Source organism: Sciurus carolinensis, chromosome X (assembly GCF_902686445.1).
Source record: "Sciurus carolinensis chromosome X, mSciCar1.2, whole genome shotgun sequence".
Lineage (NCBI taxonomy): Eukaryota > Metazoa > Chordata > Mammalia > Rodentia > Sciuridae > Sciurus > Sciurus carolinensis.
In genome coordinates this window covers 68321505-68345629 of record NC_062232.1, presented here as the reverse complement: position 1 = coordinate 68345629, position 24125 = coordinate 68321505, and the positions used below count along the sequence as shown (strand labels likewise).

At 31.6% G+C, this 24125-nt stretch overlaps 1 protein-coding gene and 1 non-coding gene across 4 annotated transcripts in view; one reads left to right on the top strand and one right to left on the bottom strand.

The window, feature by feature from the left end:
- The window catches only part of Klhl4 (kelch like family member 4), a 97517-nt gene that overhangs the window by 52288 nt on the left and 21104 nt on the right, over positions 1-24125 (bottom strand). The window lies entirely within an intron of this gene.
- On the top strand, positions 4585-4729 carry LOC124972748 (small nucleolar RNA SNORA5). Its single transcript, XR_007106528.1, has one exon. It is a non-coding gene; the product is annotated as a small nucleolar RNA SNORA5 (small nucleolar RNA).

The window sequence follows — 24125 nt, the reverse complement described above, 5'->3', positions numbered from 1 at the left end:
AAAAATGGAATAATCTGGATAGAATCAACACCAATTGGTTCCAATGGATTTCTACTGCAACAATAATATGTAGTCTGATAGAAGGGAGTGGGATTGTAGACCACATAAACTTCTGTGACAATCCACAATGAAAGTGGTAAAACAAAAGGAAGAACCTTTTCAATTTAATGTGTTGGAAGAGATTAGTCTCCTGTAGTCTCTTGGAAGTAATCACAGTAAGAAGGGCATGAGAATAAATGAAATAAGTAGGAATGAAATGAAAGGTTCCACAAATTACTGTTTAATGCATAGAAGAGGCAAAAAATAAATCAATGCCCAAAACTCCCTCATTTGGAAGTTGCTTAACTGAATCATTCACAGGTGAATTGAGACTAGGTAATATCTCACTATCTCACACATGAGATTTTAATGAATACTTCATATTTAAACAATAACAAAAATCTTCAGCTCCACAGAGATTTATTTATTTTATTTTTATTTATTTATTTTAATGGACATTTCAGTTTTATAATTATTGAACAGGTAAAAATACATGAAAACCAAGTGTTTTTAATATTTAGGTGAATGAATGTATGACCATTTGCCTTGAGGAATAATTTTATGAAACCAGATGACTGGCATTATTTCAAAACAGCTCCCTACTCTCTCCCAAGATGATGGATGTGAAGATGATAGCACATATTTCTGGTGGAAAGTGCTGGTGCCACAAGGAACAATATGGTTTTGATCTCTGAGAATTGAGGTTGTAGATATGGACCACTCTGATGGATCCTTGAAGCATAGAATCAGGGGCTTACCTTTGTTGTGTCTACCTTATTGGTTTTTAGCAATGGTACAGCCACTTTGGTATTGATTATTTAAGTCATTTTAAGGGAAAATACACTAGTAGCATTTTCCTGGGGCAAAGGATAAGAGATAGGACAAGCAGCATAAAACACAAATAGCATAGGGATTAAGAGGCAAGTAAAGGAGACAGATAAGAAAACAAGGACTTTGTACATGTACTTAGAAATCTAGCAAACCACTCACAAAGTCAGAGCTGAATACCTAAAAGTGTCAGAAAACCCTAATCTTTCAACTGTGGGTGACACACAGGCTCTGTGTAAAGAGGAAATGTAGAATAAAGCAAAGTTGTAAATGGACTTGCTAACTGTTGAAAGAGGGCTCAACACAAAGGCAATCTGCAAAGATCAATGGAATATAATTCATTTTTTTCCAGGAGATTAAGGATCTCTGTTAAAATAATAACCACAAAGCTAACAGAATATAGACTTCAGTGACCATGCATGAACTATAAGTTAAAATTGAGTTAAGAAATTCACTAAGAAGAAACACACAACGCACAAAAAACAGCAAAAAAGAAACAATGGAGGGGGATAATTTGATTTTCATAATTGTTACATTTTAAAACTTAAACTGACATTTTCCAAGAAAATATTATGGGGCATACTAGGAAACAAGAAGCTGTGGTCCACTTATGTTAGTGGTGGATTATCAGTAGAAACTGTCAAAAAAGCCCAGACATTGGGATTATTGGACAAAGATTTTAGTCAACTACTTTAAATATGTTCAAAGAGTTAAAGGAAACTAGGAGAATTAAAGTCCACCAAATACAAAATATGAATATAGTGGTAGAGCTTGTAAAAATGGATGCAAATAAATTCTAATGAGATTCCAGTGAAATTTTGTAGTTGAAAGTATAATAACAGAAATGAAAAGTTTACTATATTGGTTTAGTGGTAATAGCAAGCAGGAGAAAAAAATCAACCTGAAATGAGATGATCTAGTCTGACAGCAGAAAGTTAAAATAATGAAGAAAACTGAACAGTGTAAGAGATCCATTTGATACCCCTAAGTATAATAACATATGCATAATTTAAATCCAGAAAAAGGCTTATGTGGAAAGACAGAGAGATATTAGAAGAAATATCAGTTAAAATATTTCCAAATTTTGATTGGAGATTTGAATCTACACATATAAGAAACTCAACAAATTCCCAGTAGCATTGTCTAAGATTCTGTGATATAATACCAAAATGCAAAAAATCACAAACAAATGGAGAATCTTGGAAGCACTAAGAGAGACTTGATTCATCACATGCAAGTGTTTCTCAAATGATTACTAGCACACTTCTCTTTAGAAAAGACTGGGGACAAATGCCACTGGAATGATATATTTAAAATGCTGAAAGAAAAAAATTGAGCAAGAATTCTCTACTGATTAAAATCATCCTTTCAGAACAAAGAGGAAATTAAGACATTTCCAGAAAAACAAAATTATATAGAATTGGCCACTAGTAATCCTGATGTAGAAGAATTTCCAAAGGAAGTTATTTATTCAGTCTGAATTATATGAAGCCTAGATATTAACCTGAATACAAACAATGGAATAAAAAACCTGGTGAATGTAATTATGTAGATTAAATAGATAAAGTCATCCTGTACTCAGTTTGTAACTCTTATTTAAAATCATGAAAATAATTTTAAACCTATGTTAGCAAAAGCACTACACATAAAGATATGATTTGTGATTATAAAGAGGGATGTGTATAGAAATAGTGGGAGTTTTTTTTTAGAGGAGTACCAAGGATAGACCTTAGGGGCAGTCAACCACTGAACCACATCCCCATCCCTATTTTGCATTTTATTTAGAGATAGTGTCTCACTGAGTTGCTTAGTGCCTCGCTTTTGCTGAGACTGGCTTTGAAATACCAATCCTCCTGCCTCAGTCTCCTGAGTCGCTAGGATTACAGGTGTGCACCACAGCACCCAGTTAGAAATAGTGTTTTTTATACTATTGAAGGTAAATTGTTACTAAAATTAAGTTGTTATGTATTTTCGGATGTCAATTATAACCACCAGGGTAACCTCTAATAAAATGACAAAAACATATATGAAAAGAAATGGGAAGAAAATCTAAATGGCATACATGAAAAAGTCAAATAAACACAAACAAAAATTGTAATTGAGAAATTGAAAATAAAATTATATAATGCATAAAGGAAATTAGTAGTAAAATGGGAGCAGGATATTCTTTCTTTTCAGCATTACTTTAAATGTGAATGGGATTATATCTCCTATTAAAAGGCAGAGATTTAGAGCATGGATTTTTTTAAGAAAGCAATACACATGTATACTGTCTAAAAAAGGCATAGTTTAGACCCTAAGATACAACCAGTTTAAAAGTGAATGGAAAATATATTCAATTAAAATAAAACCCCAAAAGAGCTGGAATTGTAATATTAATAAACACCTCCATATCCATGGGGGGTACATTCCAATACACACAGTGGCAATACAGAATTATATATATACATATATATGAACAAATTTTCCTATGTATTTATGCATATGACAAAATTTAACTTATGAATTATGCACACTAGAGACAAATAATAATAATAAAACAGAATATAACAATATAGTGTAATAAATTATGCAAATGTAGTCTTTCTCTTTCTCTCCCCTTATCAAAATATCTTTCTGTAGTCCACTCACTCTTCTTTCATTCAGGATGATGTGAGATGATATAATTCTTACATGAGACTGTATAAAAATGATATAGGCATTACAATATAACAATGCTACTATATAAGGGTTACTTGGAAACAAGCACTGTAAATATCACAATAGCCGACCTGGTAACTTGAGATGGCTACTAAATGACTACTGGCCGGGTAAGCCATACAGACTGAATGTCCTGGAAAAAGACATTTCCCAGCTGATAGAGAGTAGGACAGTCCAAATTTCATCACACTACTCTGATTGGAACACATTTTAAAACTCATGAATTGCTTCTGGATTTTCAATCCAATGTTTTTGTACCATATTTACCATGGGTGCCATGAAAGAGATATGAAGAGACTAGTATATCAAACAAAATAGACCTAAGTAAAAACATTGCTACAAAGACAAAGCAGGACATTACATATTGAAAAAAGTTTCATCTATCAGGAAGACCTAACATTATAAATATATACATACCTATCAACACAATGACAAATCATAAGCAAAAAGACAGAATTGAAGAGATGTAGACAGTTTAATATTAACAGTTTGAGATTTCACCATCAACTTTCAATGAGAGAACAATAAGACAAAACAACTCTAAGGAAACTGAGAACATGAAAAACACTATAAACTGCCAAGGTCTAACATAACTATACATAATTCTCTACCCCTCAATTGGAGAGTCCTCACTCATCTCAAGTGCACATAGAACATTCTCCAGAAAAGATCAAATCCTCTGCCAAAAAGAAGACCTGATTAATTTAAAGAATCTAACAATATTAAGTTTCTTCTCAGAATACAATGGAATAAAATAAGAAATAAATAATAGAAGTGAAAGAGTCAAATTTACCAACATGTAGAAATTAAAGAACACACACACAACCAATGAATTAAAGAAATCACAGGGGAAATGATAGAATGTTTATAAATGAATTAAAAAAAGGACATGAGCTACTTAAATTTATGTGATGTAGGGAAAGCAGTAATTAGGGAGATGATATAGTTATAAACACATACATTATAAAAGAAAAAACTTTACATCTTAAAAGTTCTAGTTTGGGACCGTAGTGAGGGTGTAAGTATACTAAGTGTCACAGAACTATTTTTTTAATGGGGATGTTCTGGGCTGTCCTAGATGGCTGCTATAGCAAGCTTTGCAGCTCACGTTCCCCAGATTCAGTGATTTGGGTCCTGTGTATAAATTTGGTTGAGGACTTTCTGTTCTACATACAGGGATTTGATGTGGCAGACAATGAGGCAAGCCCTGTACAGTCCTGTGATTATTCAAAGCAGGACTATTTGCTGTCTTGCAGGGGCTGCACTATATGAGACCCTGATACCTTATCAAGATACATTAGATACAACCAAAAGCTGTTGATTACAGAATCTGAAGCTGTTGGAATAGTTTGGCACTGACAAACTGAAGAAACTGTTGGTGACATTTGGCAGCTCAGAACCAATAACTGGAGCCCAGGTCATCTCCTATCGGCTGATGTTAAGGCTTGGATATAGAAGGTTCCACAAAACTCATGAGCTGCAGACATGATCCCCAATTAAGCAAGATTCAGAAATGAAGCATTTAGGTCATGATTAGACCATGAGGCTCTGACCTCATCAGTATATTAATCCATTTGATAGATTAACACTTTTTTTTAATCAGAGTACTATAGGTATACACAATTAGCTTGTTCATTTTCACAAAATCATACATACACGGAGTTTGATTTATACCATTTCAGATCTGGTTTCTTCCCTTACTCTGCCCTCCTCCCTCTGTCTATTCTCCTTTCTCTACTGATCTTCCATCCACTTGTTTAGTTTTGATGGGTACTTTTTACATATACATAAAGGTAAAATTCACTGTGGCATATATATCCACGTGCATAGTATGATTTCTTTAATTAATTCTACATTCCTTCCTTTTTCCCATCCCTCTTGATCTACTTCTTCTACTACACTGATATTCCCTATATCTTTATTACATCCAACCCTCATTTTTACCTTATTTTCTCCAGCTTCTACATATGAGAAAAAAAGCATTCAAACCTATTTTTTTCTGAGTCTAACTTATTTCACTAAGCAAGCTGTTCTCTACTTCTATCCAATTACTTACAAATGCCATCATTTCATTATTCTTTATGATTGAGTAAAAGTTCATGATATATTTGTGTGTGTATGTATATTTTTTAAATTTTCCTTGCCCTTTAACCTATTCATAGACATTTGGGCTTGTTTCATAATTTGGCTATTGTGAATTGTACTGCAATAAACAATGCTATGACTGTACATAGCATGCTGATTTTAGTTCTCTTGGATAAATAGCAAGGAGTGGGATAGTTGGGTCATATAGTGATAACATTCCAAGTGTTTTGAGGAGTCTCCATACTGCTTTCCAGAGGGTCTGTATTAATTTACAGTCCCACCAACAATGTATAAGTATATAATTTATGTACATTGTACATTCTCTCCGGTGTATATTACTATTTTATTCTTTTTTTTTTTTTTTGGCACCAGGGATTGAACCCAGGGGAGCTTAACCACTGAGCTACATCCCCAGCCATATTTTGTATTTTATTTAGGGACATGGTCTCACTGAATTGTTTAGAACCCTGCCTTTGCTGTGTTTGGCTTTGAACTAATGATCCTCCTGCCTCAGAATCCCAAACCGCTAGGATTACAGGCATGTACCACTGCACCCAGCTGTATTTTGTATTGTTGATAACTGCCATTCTGAATAAAGTTAGATGAAATCTTAGTGCAGTTTTGATTTGAATTTCCCTAATTGCTAGATATGTTGAACATTTTTTCATGTATTTTTTGCCCATTTGTGTTCCTTATTTTGAAAATTGTTTAGCTGTTTTGCCAATTTATTTATTAGGTTATTTGTTTTTTGTTGTTAAGTTTTTTGAAATCCTAATATATTCTGGATAGTAATCCCCTATCAGAGGAGTATTTAGCAAAGATTTTCCCCCCATTCTCTAGGCTCTCTCTTCATGTTCTTAATCTTTTCCTTTCTGTACAGAGCTTATTGATTTGATAGCACCCCACCTATTGATTCCTGGCTTTATTTCTTCAACTTTAAAGGTTTTGTTAAGGAAGTCAGTGGCTAATTCAATATGATGGACTGCTTATCCTATGGTTTTTTAAGGAGTGGCAAAGCTTCTGGTCTAATTCCTAAGTCTTTGGTCCACTTTGATTTGATCTTTGTATGGGAACATAGATAGGTAACTAGTTTTATTCTTCTACATACTAATATTCATTTTTCCCAGCACCATTCAGTAAAAAGGTTCTCTTTGTCCATCATCTATTTTTTGCAACTTTTAAAAGTACAAGATAACTGTAAGTATTTGGGTTGGTCTCTGCATCTTCTATTCCAAGGGTCTTCATGTCTACTTTCATGCCAATATCATGTTGTTCTGTTATTATAGCTATGTTGTATAATTTGACATCAGTTGTTGTGATTTCTTCAGCATTTCTGTTCTTGCTCGGGATTGCTTTGGCTATTCTGGGATTCTTATTCTTCCAAATGTCTTTTAGGACTCTTTTCTCTAGTTTTGTGAAGAATGTCATTGATATTTTAATGGAAATTTCATTGAATTTCTGTATTGCTTTGGCCATATAGACACTTTAAAAATATGAATTCTATCAAGGAAACATGGGAAGTATTTCCATCTTCTAAGGAATTGTCAATTTCTAAAATAATAAACTATAGTATGCCCCCCTCCCTACTCTCCCTTGCCCTTCAACAGATGAATGGATAAAGGAAATGTGGTTTATACTTACACAATGGAATATTACTCAGCTATAAAGAATAATGAAATTATAGCATTTGCTGGTAAATAAATGGAACTGGAGAATATCATGCTAGGTAAAGTAAGCCAGTCCCCAAAAAATCAAAGGTTGAATGTTCTCTCTGATATGTGTATGCTAACCCATTGTAGCTATCTTTACCTCCTTTATTAGATTAGTTCTCAAGTATTTTATCTTATTTTATTTTATTTACTTATTTTTTGAATGTGATAGTTTCCCAGATTTCTTTCTATGCAAAATCACTATTAGCATACAGGAAAGCTATTGATTTGTGTGTGTTGATCATGTATCCTATTTTGTTAAATGCATTTATCATTTCTAGAAGTCTTCTGGTTAAGTATTTGGGTTCCCAAGGATATGGAATCATGTCATCGGCAGAGATAATGTGACTTATTTTCCCATTTGTATCTCTTTAATTTCCTCCTGCTACTTGACTGTCCTGGTTGGAATATCAAAAACTATATTGAAAAGGAGTGGTGAAAGTAGACAGTCTTTTCTCATTCTTAATTTTAGAGGAAATACTTTCAGTTTCTATCCATTCAGTATATTGGCTTTGGGGTTGTCATATACAACCTTTATAATGTTGAGGTAACATTATTGAGGTTCTTTATATCTCTAGTTTCTACAGTGTTTTAATATGAATGGATGCTGTATTTCTTCTAAGACCTTTGAATCTATTTTGATGATTATATGATTATTGTCCTTTATTCTATTTATGTAGTAAATTACATTTAGCAATTTGTGCATGTTGAACCAACTCAAACTTGCATCCCTGAGATCATATCCACTTGGTTATCGTGTATTACCTTCTTGATGTATATTTGAATTCAAGGTGCTAATATGTCAGTAATACATTTGGCATTTATGTTTGCCAGGGACATTTGTCTGTAGTTTTTCATTTTTTTCCTTTATGTGTTTTTGTCTCATTTTGGTATCAGGTCATACTGGCTAAATTGATAGAATGAATTTAGGAGTGTTCCCTCCCTTTAAATTTCATGGAATAATTTGAGAAAAACTTAGTGCTTCAAAAGTCTGATAGGAATCAGCTGAAAATATATCTGGTCTTGGGTTTTTCTTTGTTGCAAGCTTTTAATTGCTGTTTAAATTTCATTATATGATATTGATCTGTTTATGTTTTCTATATTTTCCTGGTTCAGTGTGGACAGGTCATGTGTGTCCAGAAATCTGTTAATATCTCTTGAAACTACCAACTCTTTGCTGCATTGATTCTGTGATTTTTAATTCTCTATTTCATTAATTTGGGCTTTTGGTTTTAATTATTTTCTGTTTTCTACAGATTTTGGAATTAATCTGCTCTTCCTTTTTAAGGTCTTGAGGTGGAGTGTAAGCTTATTTACTTAAGATCTATTTTTTCAAATGTAGGCACTGAATGCTAGAACTTTTCCTCTTAGAACCGATTTCATAGTGTCCCTGAGATTTTGATATGTTGCATTTCTATTCTCATTTGTAGCTAAGAAATTCTTAGCTACAAATGTGATGCATTCTTCATATAAAAGAGTATTGTTCAAGCTGGGCATGATGGCACATGCCTGTAATCTAAGTAACTCGTGAGGTTCAGATAAGGATATCACAAATTCAAGGCCACCTTCAGCAACTAAGCAAGACTATCACAAAAAAATAAACAATAAAAAGGAAAGGGGTTGGGTATGTAGCTCAGTGGTAAAGCACCCTTGGGTTTACTTCCAAAACAAAAAAGGGGAAAATATATATGTATATGTAAAATATACATATATATGTATTTCAATCTCCTTGTGTTTATTTGGTTTCTATTACTTTTATTGTTGTTGGTTTTCAGTTTTGATCCATTATGATCTGATAGGAAGAGCAAGATTTTATCATTTTTGTGTATACTAAGACAATTATGTGACCTAGAATATGGTCTATTTTGGAAAAGGTTGTATGAGCTCCCGAGAAGAAAGTAAACTCTGATAGTTGGGGATGAAAATTCTGTAGATGTCTATTTGGTCCATTTGATTTATAATATTATTTATATGTGAAATGTATTTTTGACTTTACATTTGGATTAACTGTCTATTCAGAACAAGGATGTGCTAAAATCATCCAGTATTATTATATTGGGGTCTATCTGGGGTTTAATGTAAAAAACTATTTTTAATGTCATTAGATGCATTGATATTTGGTGCACATATATGTACTATCATTATAACTTCTTGTTGGAATGTTCCCTTTACTAATATGTAGTGGCCTTGTTTCCTCTGTAAAATTTTTCTTGAAATATGTTTGTCAAGTATGAGAAAATTATTTTGAAACCATTTGCATGGAATATCTCTGTCCATTCTTTTACTTTCAACTTGTGGAAACTCTGCATATAAGTCTCTTGAAAATGTCATATACTTGGATCTTGCTTTTTAATTCTTCTGATCTATGTCTTTTAATTGGAAAGTTGAGAAAAAATTATATTCTCTGTTACTATTGAGAGGTATTTGTTGCTTCTTATAATTATGGTTGATTTGCTATATTTAATACTGTCCTAAGTATCATTTAGTTGGTTGTGTTTGTGAGTTTCACCTATTTGAGAGATTTTATGCTTTTTTGGGGGGCTCCTCTTTATATTAGTCAGTTATTCCATCAGTGAGATTAAAAATTCTGACTAGAACAACTTTAGAGGAGGAAAATTCTCTGTTTTTCCCCTGATTTCTGAAGTCTCAGTCTATAGATGGCTATATCTATTCCTCTAGGCCTAAGGTAAAGCAGAACATTAGGGAAGAAGAGTATGACAGAGGAAAGTAGTTCAGCACTTGGCCATCAGGAAGCAGAGATAGAGAACTCTTGATCACCAGAGACAAAATATAAACCCTAAAGTCATGCTCCCAGTGACCTACTTCATCCAGTCACACACTATCTGGTGACAGTTACTGCTGAGTGACTGTCTGTAATACTCTTGAATTTTACATTATTTAGTGGTTCAAATGGTAAATTGTAAGTTAATTTTTTCAGTTCATCTAATATGAATAAGAAATTTCCACTGTTCTATTGTATTGTGCTTAAGTTACCATGCTAAATACATTGCAAAGGAGAACAGGTTAAGACATTGTCACTTTCCTAAAGTAATTTACTCTTAAGGTAAGATAAGTTCAAAAAGAATATTAAAAATATACGAACAAAATAGATGGATTTGAGAGGAAGAAGATACCATATTTAGATTAGAATTACTGGGAAATGCTTCAAAAAGGACATAATATGCAGTGACTTGGGAGGCTGAGGCAGGAGGATAGTGAGTTCAAAGCCATTCTCAGCAACTTAGCAAGGCCCTAAGAAACTCAGGGAGACCCTGTCTCTAAATAAAATATAAGAAAAATGTCTGGAGATGTGGCTTGGTATTTAAGTGCTCCTAGTTTCAATACCTGGTACGAAAGAAAAAAAAAAGAGGTAACAGTTTACATGACCCACAAATAATGTGTTAATCAACTTATAGGCATACATCAGGTGTATGTGTTGATAAATCAGTCAATAAGTATGTGTAGACTGCCTCCTCTGTAAGGAAGATAAGATGCTCCCTTCTAATAATAACTTAGTAAGTACAAGAGACATCTCTCCAGCTGACATTCTGTCATGGAAATCTAATGATGTTAATTAAACATTAACAATTATGATACATAGTATAAAAAATAGTACAGTTGGCTCTGTGAATATAGGAGAGTGACTTCACCTGTTCCTGAAGCTCAGTAGGTATGGTGGGAGCAAGCATTCTGAATAGAGAGAGTGACAAGGCCCTGATGGAACACAGTAGGCTTAGGGAACTTAGAGAAGTGAAATATGGGTGAATATATCATTTATCTTCAAAACGTGAACATGTTTTACATGAAAAGGGAATTGTAATCAATATTACCTCAGCACTGGGTGTGGTGCCATCTGGTATAATTCCAGTGATTCAGGAGACTGAAGCAGGAGGATGACAAGTTTGAGCCTGGCCTCTAAAACTTAGTGAAACCCTGTCTCAAACTAAAAAATAAATAAAAAGTGTTGGTAATGTAGCTCAGTGCTAAAGCACTGTTAGGTTAAATCCCCAGTACTAAAAAAAAAAAAAAAAAAAAAAAAAAAAAAGTCAGGACATCAGAAATATATTGGAACTCTTTCCACAGGGAAAATCTGGATTTAGAATCAATCCACATATAGCTAGAGAGTGGAAAAAGGGAAGCCGGCTCACAAATCTGATGTTAGGCCAGATCAATCAGGGCTTTGTAGGAAACCATACTTATTTTCTGTTTTCTTAAGTGCAAAAGAAAGCATTTTATTTAAAAAATAACATGACTGGATTTATGCTATTAAGCATCATTCTACTATGAGTGTAAAGAAGAGGATTAAGCATACAGAGTGATGAAATAAGTAGTTTCAAGGATGTGAAAATATTTAAGAGCTTGGATCAAATGGAATTTGGCAAATAGGTCTGGGAAGATAGAAGTGGCAAACAACTGACAATGAGTGCCTGTATTCCAATTTTGTGCGTATTTAGTTGGAAGTTGGGATTTGCTGACAGTTTTAAAACCGACTAGTTCCATGATCAATTTTCAATAATCTAATTATTAGGGATGAATTGTCCAGAAATTTAAGAAAACTCTTACAATATTTATTTTTAACCCAATCAGCTCTCAGGGAACATATTTATAATCCAAGAATTCATTTCTCTTGGAAATCACATCTGGAATTTGCTATATATTATACTTCAGTGAGATCAAGTGTTAAAATGTATTTTATGAATAAATCTTAATTATTCATGTAATTTGCATTTTATATGTTTTAATATTGAATGTATTATCCATGAAGGATATTAAATTTTCAGATTAAATAATTGCTCTTAAAACTATATTTTACCTTGCTACAATAAAAATATCCTTAAAAACCCTTATTTGACAATTTAAGAACCATGATTTAATATTTTCTTACCACTTGGTCAAAACTCAAAGAATGTCAGAATCACACAATAATTCAACTTTATTTATCAAGTAGAACAAAATACAAAGATGTTTCAGTGGGTTTCAAAGTTTACTACTAGTCAACTAATTTAACAGTATAGAGAAATATTTCCTTTCAGTAGTGTGAAAACTATGGTGGTCCACTGACTTTATTTAGACCAGAATTCACAGTATGATGTAAGATTATGAATGTAATAAAATGTTTCTAATTTTATCACTGTTTAGATATGGTAATAACAATTTACTTTTTGTAGAATACAAAATTTTATTCATTTTTATCCTTTATTGTTGTATATTAATACAGTCAATGCACTCCTTGTAAAACATAAATAATAGTTATTTTTTCAGAGAAGTCTATTTTATGAAGACATTTTCTCATGAGAATCTTTGTCCTGATGGAAATGATTTACTTTTTTTGTTTATGTCTGTGCAATGTGTGTTGATCATTTCTTTCCACACTAACTACTGAATATTTACTAGTGTAGGAAATTAAGTCTTGAGAAGGAAAATATAAAATCTAGTGTGTGGACAGAGAGGGCCAGTAGATACACTGCCTAAAGAATAAACTCTTGCTATTACCAACAGCAACAAATAATAGCTAAGCAATAACTTGAAATTCTGTTTGTACTTCTATTTCATTAAATAATAATTATTAAAAAATATTTTGCTTTAGTTGTAGGTGAACACAATACCTTTATTTATTTATTTTTATGTAGTTGTAGGTGAACATAATACCTTTATTTATTTATTTTTATGTGGTGCTGAGGATCAAACCCAGGGCCTCATGTGTGCTAGGCAAGTGCTCTACCACTGAGCCATAATCCCAGCCCAAATAACAGTTTTAATAGGAAAATTTGTGGTTCTTGGCAAAAAGAGTATTTGAATGATCTCTCCTTACACTTCATATCAGAGCAACAGATTCTGCCAAAGCCTTCCCATACACACTGTTCTATTTACGGTATAAGATATAACTTTAAGAACTACTAGAAAGTTAAGGCAGAAGGATAGAATTCACATATTGTGAATTTGTTTTTCCTCTCCATAGACATAAGTTGTAATTTGATCACTAGTCTACACATGTAGTTTCTCATTTAACCAAATAAATGCATAAATATATGTAAGAATCTCTGCAAAGAAAACTCTGTCTCTCTTTCTCTCATGCTCTCTTATCTCTCTTTCTTTTTCTATAATACAGGATTGCTGCTGCTTTTGGTGAGGTAATAAAGAATCACATATATACAGCCCAAAAGACAAAGGATGTTTAATGTTTTCATGTCAAAAGTTCTATATTTATCATATATAGTCTACTTTTCTTCTTGGACACCATGTGTTGTGGCTGGTAACATTAAAATAATAAATTAAAGAACCACTGTAATCTTACTGAAATTTTTACAAGAAAATTTTGAAAATAAAGAACTACCAGAAATAAAAGATATATTACCTGGCACCAAGCGCAAATTCGTTTCTATTGAAGAGTGAAATTTAGTTTGGATTCATCATGAAGTCAAAGAAAAAAGATACTGAGTCATACAATTATATGAGGAACAGAACCTTAATAGTTCATTATAAGAAAGACATTTTTGGCATAAAGGTAAAGCGGTATGTATTTGCTTGCTCAATAAAATGATTACCATTATATTATTCAAATGACAATTTCTTTGATTCATTTATAAAATTCGCAAAGGTTTATCATATAAATGTTTGACTTAATACTTTTCTATAAAATATGAAGGCAAGAAATTAAATTGTAAATTTGGTAAAAGCACTTTTGGGGGATTACCACATTATAAAATGTGGCACTGATTTTTTTATGAACTAACATTATGCAGAATTTAGAAACTCAGTAAATGGAAAAATTAATATGTTCTAAATCAATAATTTTCAAATAACTATCAAAAATATCTATTTGAGCTATTACAACAGAATCACATGGTGAAATTTTCAAATGACATAGATTCTTTAGATAAACCTCCTATGTTCTGCTTCAGTAGGCTAAGGTCACAACATAGGAATTTTATTTTTTTTAAGAAAATGGCATTCAGGTTACTTTGATAAACTACTCTATATTTCCTCTTTCAAATATTTGGTTTCAATTGAGCTTGTAAATAACTGAATAATAATGAATTCATGATTGAATTTACTAATAAAATACAATTCAGCAAATAGTTATTGAGCACATGCTATGTACCAAACAATGAAATACAGAGGTAAATAATAGAGATAACTCTTACAGATCTTCAATTCTGAAGTCAGGGGAGATAGACACACAAGTACGTAAACTAGATAATTTCAAAAATGACTAGCATTATGAAGAAAAATAATATGGTAATGTAGAATAAAGAATGAATGGGAAAATGGAAATAGATTTAGTTGATGATGGCAGATGAGTACCTCAAATAGTAGTATAACATTCTTGATTAAATACTAAAGATACAAGGTTGGGTTGCAAGGTTGGATTTAATTCCCATGGTGAAGACGAAGACTGATTGCATTCTTGTTTGGTGTAAGAACAATCATAATTGTCTATAGAGAAACAGGCCGCAGAAACAGCTACAGTTATAAAATTTTGTTCTCCATAATATACCTTCCTTATACCTGATCATTTGAATATAAAAATGAATTTGGCTAAAACCTAAAGTATTAAGTCACAACAAATATTTTGGCCTAAACATTGTAAATGAAAGTCCTAAGGATTCTCAGTTTCTCGAATTCATGGATATAAGATATAATATAAGATTATAACCACAATTGAATGAATGATTTGAACAATTAGATAGGGCCATGTAATACTGCCCAATTATGTACTGAAGAATGGAAGTAAAATGCACAATATCATGAAAAATTACTATAAACTGTACTTTGTGACAAAAAATAGCTAAAAGAGTGATCTAACTTTTAAAGTCATCCTTATTGACAGTATTTTTAAAAAATATCAGCATGAATAAGAACACTTAACTTTCTCTTCATAATAGCAGGTATATGTCTGCTGTTCAGTAAATACAATTTAAATTTTTGAAATAAAAACAAGTCTGAATCTAGTGACACAGCCACATCAAAGTTTATAGCAACTCAGTTCACAGTATCTAAGCTATGGAAACAACCTAAGTACCCGTTATCAACAGATGAATGGATAAAGAAAATGTGGTATATATACACAATGTAATATTACTCAGTCAAAAAAAACTGAATGTCTAAGATATTAGTCAGTAAATGGATGGATCTGGAGACTATCATGCTAAGTGAAGTAAGCCAATCCCAAATATCCAAAGGTTAAATATTCTCTGTGACATGCAACTGCTAACAAACAACAACGGGGGAGGAGAAGAACAAGTTCATTGGATTAGACAAAGGGGAATGAAGGGAAGGGAGCAGATAGGAATAGGAAAGACGGAATGAATCTGATACAACTTTCCTATGTATATATATATAAATACACCACAATAAATTTCCACATCATGTGCAACCACAAGACTGGGATTCTAATTAGAATAAGATATATGCCATGTTTGCATAAATATGCCAAAATATACTCTATTGTCATGTATGTCTAAAAAGAACAAATACCTTTTTTCAAATAAGTATAAATAAATAGACAAGTAAATAAATTCAAATTTATGACAAATACAAAATAAAGTTAAGATAATTAGTGTGTGTGTGATAATTAGTGTGCATATGTGCAATTGTTATAACAACCTGGAGAAACTTCATTGTATGATAGAAGAACTGTATTTGAAATTAGGTTAACAAAGTTTATAAGTTTGTCAATTATTAATACATTAAATTTGAGTTGATTACTAATCCAACCTACTTCACAGTGTTGAGGATAAAATGAAATTATGTGTGTCACTGTCGTATAAACTGTATTCTCATGAATTGAGATAGTTATCATCAAAATATTTATAAACTAAAATATTAATATCAATAAGGCATAATATAACAGCATTTAATAAAATCATTTCATGAAAGTATATGAAGTGGGAAAAATTTGCTGGTCATCAACAGTTCATGTATTAAAGACCTTACTGGATCAGTGAAAATCACAATATGAATAGTGTGGAACATGATGGACAAAACAGACTACTATAATTTTTGAGTACTTTTCTAGAACTTTTTTGGTAAAGGGGTGTATATAGGGCATGATGAAAACAGACTATTGGACTATGTTGGGCATATTGTAGTTGCATTATGAGTTTTAAACATAGTTACTGTTCTCTAAATGAGGGATACTGAAACAGGGATATATCAGAATAGTCAAGATGGTCAGAAGTATATAAAAAACAAGTGATAGGAGGACGAGCAGTTGAAGAAAGTAAAACGCATGTATGATTTACAATTTCACAGATGGAAGAATTCACTGTGGGCTGGAATAATCAGGAAAACTTTAGGGAAGTGGCATAATTTAATCTTAGCATTAAGAATGGAACTTGAAAAAAAAGACCAAAAAATAGACCAATTAATAAATGGGCAAATGAACTAAACAGACACTTTTCAAAAGAAGAAATACAGCAAATATATGAAAAAATGTTCAACATCCCTAGTAATCAGGGAAAGGCAAATCAAAACTACATTAAGAGTTCATCTCACTTCAATTAGAATGGCAATCTTTAAAAAAGAATACAATTGTACAACCATAGAAACGAAATGATGTACCCCATTTGTGTACAATGAATCAAAATACAGTTTGTAAAAAATTTTAAAAAATAAATAATTAAATTTAAAAAAGAATGCAATTAATAATAAATGCTGATGAGGATCTCGGGAATGGGAAAATTAACATGTTATTGGAGGGACTGCAAATTAGTATAATCACTCTGGAAAGCAGAATAGAGATTCCTTAAAAGACTAGGAATGTTATTACCACATTACCCTATTTCACTATTATTCCACTACTTATTTATCCAAAAGCACTAAAATCAGTATACTGTACAGGCACATCAATGTGTGTAGTAGCACAATTTACAACAGCCAAGATACTGAACAAGTTCAGGTGCCTATCAACACATCATTGTAAAAATAAAGTGTGTCATGTATACACAATGGAGGTTTATTCAGTTATAAAGAAGAATGAATTTACATCATTTGCTGGTAAATGAATGGAACTGGAGAACATCATGCTAAATGAGATAAACCAAACTCAGAAAGTCAAGGTTCTATTATTTTTTTCTCTCATGTGGAAGCTGGAGGAAAATAAGGAAAAACTGTGTTTGTGGAAATCCTGTGGAAATGGAAAATAAATCAGTGGAGTAGAGAAAGGGGATTGAAGGGGAGGGAGGAAGGTTGAGAAAAGGAACGGCAGAATTAAATTGACCAAATTATGCTATGTACATACATAAATATACCACAGTAAATTTCAACTTCTTATAAATCTATAAAACACTGAATTAAAAAAAATAAATAATCAGAATGAAGACCAGCAGAGGAGAGGAAGGGGAACAGGGAAATGGAGGAGGAAAGGGAAAAAGGAATTACTGAGAACTGAAGTGCAGCAAAGTATACTCTAAAAATTAAGGAATGAATGTTATAACATAGAAGCATTCTTTAATAAAGCTGGAAGGATATTTCTGAGGTGATGATAAACAATGAAGTCTTCCCTTTAAGTGGGATTTTTGCAAATCTATTGAAGTAAAAAGTAACTGGATATTTTATTTTTATATAAATGATGACAACGGAGCTCTATTTCCTGATAAGGTAAGTGATTAACATTACCCTGATTACCCTGCACCCTTGAAGGCCATGAAAAGAGAGGTTGTATTTTTTTCCTTTGCTATAGTTTTGGAGATTTGAGGGAAGTAGTGAAAACTGAAACAAAAATGTTATGAGTGTCTGTATTTTAAACTAACACATAAATGGGGGGAAAAAACTGTGAATGAAAAGCGAGAGTGCTTTAAAAGAACACCAAAAAATCATTGAGAAATGAAAAGCATATAGTTTATAACAAAATAAATTACAATTAACTATGTGGAATCTATTTCCTTATAAAATTATTTTATTAGATGTATTTCTAAAATAATTTAAAATTATAGTTCTTGTTATGAAGCTATCTTCTGTCATGAAATTATTAGAGTGAGACAGTTTTACATAATCCTTTGTTAATATACAAAATTAATCAACTAAATGGTAATATTATTCAGGATATTTCACAAAGAAAATATTTTCTATGAAGATTCTCCTCATACCTAAATATAGTTGCATTTAAGTATATATTATATACACATATGTAAATGTTTATCACATACATAAAAATCAATGAATTAAACACTCAAGTTTGAAATGAGACATTACATTTTTGATAAAGTATTTCCATTAAAATAACAAAATAATAAACTTTGTCCATATGAAACAAAAGATAATTGGTAAATATTGTATTAATCAATCACTCAGAAGAAGTGAAAAGTTTTTCAGTGTCATCTTCTTTAGAATATTTTGTTATTTGAATGTGTTGCAAAGTTATATAATACAGACTTTCACTGCTAAGTAAACTATACTGCGTTAGATTTCAAAATATAGGTAGGTATATGTGAAAATGCTAAAACATGTATGTTAGGCTACATATTTAAAATTATCTTTTTAAAACAGTGCAATAAAAAAAACTCCACCTACTTTTAAATAATAGAATTATGCTTTGCCTCATTTTACAACTACTTTTCTTCTTCTAGCTTAAATATCTTACACTTTTCTTCTTTCATTACCTTTCTGAAACAAAAATAAGGCTGTCTTTTAAGCAAGTGAACACTACAATAGCACTTGTATTACATAATCCAGGGTTTTAATCAAGAACTCAACCAATTCTGCATTGATAATATGATTATAAAAGTTGTATCTGACATAGCCTATAAAATGTGAATATTTATGTCTGTCATTTAATTGTCAAAGAAGTGCAACTAAATGATAATTTTGATAGACTACATATGCACAGTATCTGTATTTCAATAACATCAAAATTTTAAATACTTTAACATAATATTTTAATATTCAAAATGTAATGGTAATTTCTGGAATTTTTCTTCTTGATAAAGTTTATTTCCTGTTTTTTGCTATGATCGAATTGCAGTTCCCAATGTATCCCTATCTCAGGATTAAATTAAATTCAAATAACCTGACTTCACTTACAACAGGAATTTTTTGATTTGTAATATTCAAAACATCTCAAGATGAGTCAAAATGGAAACATAACATATCAAAACTTATGGGATGCATCTAAAGCAATACCAAGAAGGAAGTTTATAGCTATCAGCATATACTTTATAGAAGAAAGATCTTAAAGAACCGAAATTTATACTTCAAGGAATCAAAAAAAAAAAAAAAACTCATATGGAATTTTAATTCAGTGGTAGAGGGTCTGCCTAGCATGGATGCCCTGGTTTTAATACCCAGTACAAACAAAACAAAAACAAAACCCATAGTTAGCAAAAGAAAGGAAATTATAAAATTAGAGCAGAAATAAATATAATTGAGTGCAGAAAACAATAAGAAAATTAATAAAATGAAAGTTGGCTTTTTTTTTAAAACGTAAAATGGACAAACTCTTAAGTAAACTAAGAAAAAAGAAAGGAGATTCAACTAAATAAAATCTGAAATAAAAATGAGATATTTCTACTTATATCATACTACTTATATCATTGTACTTATATCATTAAGCATTACCATAAACAATTATATGCTAACAAACTGAAAGGCCTACAAAAACTAGGAATAAATCTTGGCAAGACTCAATTCTGGAGAAATAGAAAATCTGAATAGAATAATAATTAAAAAGAAGTGTGATTCAGTAATCAGAATCCTTCTAACCAGAAACAAACAAACAAACAATAATCTCATGACCAGATAGCTTCAGTAGTCAATTAGCCCTAACATTTAAGAATGATTAACATGAGTCTTTCTAAAAATTTTCAAAGAATTGATGAAGAGGGAACACATATAAAATCACTTTCTGAGATATTATACTAATACCCAAAGTGAAATAAACACATCACAAATTAAGAAAACTGAAAACTGACATTCCTATTAGTAGATGAAAAAATCTTCAGCAAAACACTAGAGGAACCAAATTTAACATCACCTTAAAATACCAAATACGAATGGGATTTGTCATTGAGCTGCAAGGCTGTCTTGTGATAAGCAAGTTAATTAATGTGATACACCAAACTAATAAAATGAAGAATAAGATCATAATATTACATGTCAAACTGTACTTGAAAAAATTCAACATTCTTCCTCAATAAAAATTCTCAATAAACTAAGCAGAGAAGGAATTTGCCTCAGCATCATTAATGTCACATATGAAAGCCCATAAATAACATAATACCCAAAGGTTAAAACTCGAATATTTTCCCTTTTTTTTCTTATTTGACATCATATTGGAAGTCTAAGTGGAGAAATTAGGCAAGAAAAATCAATAAACATAATTTAATTCATAAAGGAAGATACAAAATTATTTCTATTTGCATATGTCATGATCTCATATGTTGAAAATTCTAATGAAAGTCACAAAAAACTGACAAAATAATCAAATTCAATAATGTTGCAACATGAAACTAACAATGAACTACCCACAAATTAAATAATTCTTTTTCTGAATAGCATAAGTACCAATCAAATACTTGGGAATTAACTAAAACAAGGAGATGAAATGCTTGTATACTCAAAGTCACATAATATAGATGAAAGAAATTCAAGAAAACACAAAGCAATGGAAAGAAACCACATACTTACAAATTTCAAGTCTTAGTATTTTGGAAGGACAATAATATTGAAAGTCATATATAGATTCATTTCCAATTCTATCAAAGTCTCAATGGCACTGTTACAATCATAGAAAAAAATACCAAAATTCATATAGATTTAGAAAATATTCTAAATATTCAAGAAATCTTGAAGAAAAAAAAGCTGGCACTGCCATGTTTCTTCATTTTTAAATATATTACACAGTGACAGTAATTAAAATGGTATGTTGGGGCTGGAGTTGTGGCTCAGTGGTAGAATGCTTGCCTAGAACATGTGAGTAACTGGGTTCAATCCTCAGCACCACATTAAAAATATATAAATAACTAAAGAAAATATAGTTAAAAAACAGTATGTTGCTAGCATAAAACCAGATATATAGAGCGTGGAACAGAAGAGGCGACTGAGAAACAAAACCATGCAGATAGGACCAACTGATCTTCCACAGGCAGCCAAGAATACAAAATAAGAAAAGGACAGTCCCTTCAGTAAATTGTGTTGGGAAAATTGGATACCCACATATAGAAGAATGAGACTGAATATCTTATACATAACACAAAACTCAACTCAAATTGATAAATGATTTAAATATAACACTTGAAACTGTAGAGTTCCCTAGGAGACAATAAAGAAAAAATAAAGGTCAACATCTATGTGCCACTGATCCAGGAAATGATTTCTTGGATATGACACTAAAAGCAAAACAACAAAAACAAAGTAGACAAGTGGGAGTACATTAAACTAGAAGGTTTCTTCACAGCAAAGGATATCATAAAATGCTAGGGTAGCCTGTAGAATGGGAGAAAAATTTTGCAAGCCATATATCTGAAAAACAGTTATTATCCAAATATATATTAAAATAATTAAAATAGGTAAATGACTTGAATATACACTTCTTTTTAAAAGTTATACACATGTCTAATAGGTATATAAAAATATGCTCAATAGCTCTAATCATTGGAGTAAACACCTAAATCACCACATTCAGTTGAATGGATAAAGAAATTGTGGTACATACATACAATTACTGTTTAGTCTTAGGAAACAAACAAACCCTACCATGCAACAACATGAATGAACCTGAAAGAGATTATTCTAAGTGTAATTGTTAAGAGCACAGGTCTCTTTTTAAATATTCTTTCCACATTAAAAAAAGTAAAAATAAGCCAATTTTATGTGAAAAATTTTATCAAAGGCCTGAAAATGAACATGTTCCTATTCAAATCAGCAGAGAAACCATGGCTATTTATGGTTAAACAAAGGACAAAGGCAGCCTTGAAAAAGAGGATGTAATCTCCAAAAATAAATGTGGAAATCAGCAAAATGTATAAGAAGAGAACATTTGGACCATGAGGTGATTTTTTCTAGTATTCCTTCAATTATATTTGGCCTACTTAAGGATACACCCTAAGGAGTCATAAAACAAGAGTGAAATATCATTGTTACAGGGCTTCAAAAATAAATTCTAGCTGGCAATACTCCCTTTAGGAATCTAGACCTTACCTTAAAATAAACATCTCCCCTGTATGTGGAGAAAGAGTTAGCTATATATGAACCTAGTAGTTACCCAAATATTGCCTAAAGGAACAAGTAAATCACCCACATATACATACACTATACATCAGTAGTAATATTGAGATTAATGGTAAGGTTTGTGTAAGGATCTTTTCTAATTCACTTTATTTTTTTTCTAATTCACTTTAAAAATTACATTATTTATGGCTTAGTGGATATTATGGTAAGCCATTCATGACTAGCAGACTCAGGCTTGGCTGAGCCATGGGACATGGAAGTCTGACTTCCAGGAACTGGTAGTTATGAGAGACTGTTTCAGATATTCTGGAATATGTGACTTCTGTGCAGAGTGGCTCACTGCCTGAAAAATGCTAATTCTATTGGGATGGCAAATGGCTTCCCTAACTCCACCCAATCCTGTTCCTCACAGAAGAAGCTCCTCCTGGTCCCCCTTTACCTGTAGAACTATAAATAAAGAGAAGGTGAGCTTTTCCATTGTTGTTAGAAGTCAGATTTTAGCATGACTCAATCCATCACACCTGTTTCAATTTAAAAAGATAATTGTCTCTTGTGTCTATTTTATTAAATAGGTTTCTTAGTGATTAATCTACAGGCAGCACATTCCTCCGACAGAAAACTTTTCCCTCACCCATGCTGGAGTGGCAGAAACCCTCCAGATATACTACTATTATATTACTTATTACATTCCATATTGAATTAGATATTAGTATACACATCTATGTTCTCTTCTATATTATAAGCAATTGAAAGCAGTTGTTTGATACATCTTTCTCTGTTTCAAAATGCTTTGCATTTGTCATATACTCTAAATTTCAAGTGAACTTAAAACTGGAAGTATACTTTAGGGGGAAATTTTTACTTTCACAGAATTTTCATTTTATGGATATGAGAGCAATTTATACTAATACTCTCTCTTGTTTCTTATTTTGTTTTGTATTGGTGTAAAAAACTTGCAGTCAGATTTACATTAGCCTCTTTAACAGTTGTGTTAGCATACTGACATATGAAACTGAATCTATATAGAGTACAAAATAGAAATACTTCTGAAAAATAAGCAATAGTGTGAAGGTTCAAAGTTATAGGTATCTCAACTAAGGCTGTTGACATGAAAATACTCATGATTTTCACTTATAGAAAGCATTCATTTCATATCTCACAGAGTGCTTCTAGAAAAGGGATTGACAAATTATAGCCTGTGGGCCAAATCTAGTCATCCATCCATTTTATATTCTTTTGAAGTAGGACTAAATTTTACATTTTATTGGTTAGAATTAAAAAGAGGAATTCAAAATTATAAGTACAAAATTCAATGTGCATAAATTTGGTTTTATTAGAACACTGTCACACTCATTCATGTACATACTAGTTATTGTTGCTTTCAAGCTAATATCAAAGTTGAGGAGTTGTAACAGAGTACAGATGTCCTACTATCCTTAATATTTACTCCCAGTTCCTTTACTGAAAATGGTCACTTACCCTTGCTCTAAAACAGTCATCACATGCATGCCTACCAATTTGCTTCTAGAATATCCAGCAAAGACTTAAGAGTTTTTATCATCCTGTTTTCTAGATTTTGTTAGATTGATTTAACAC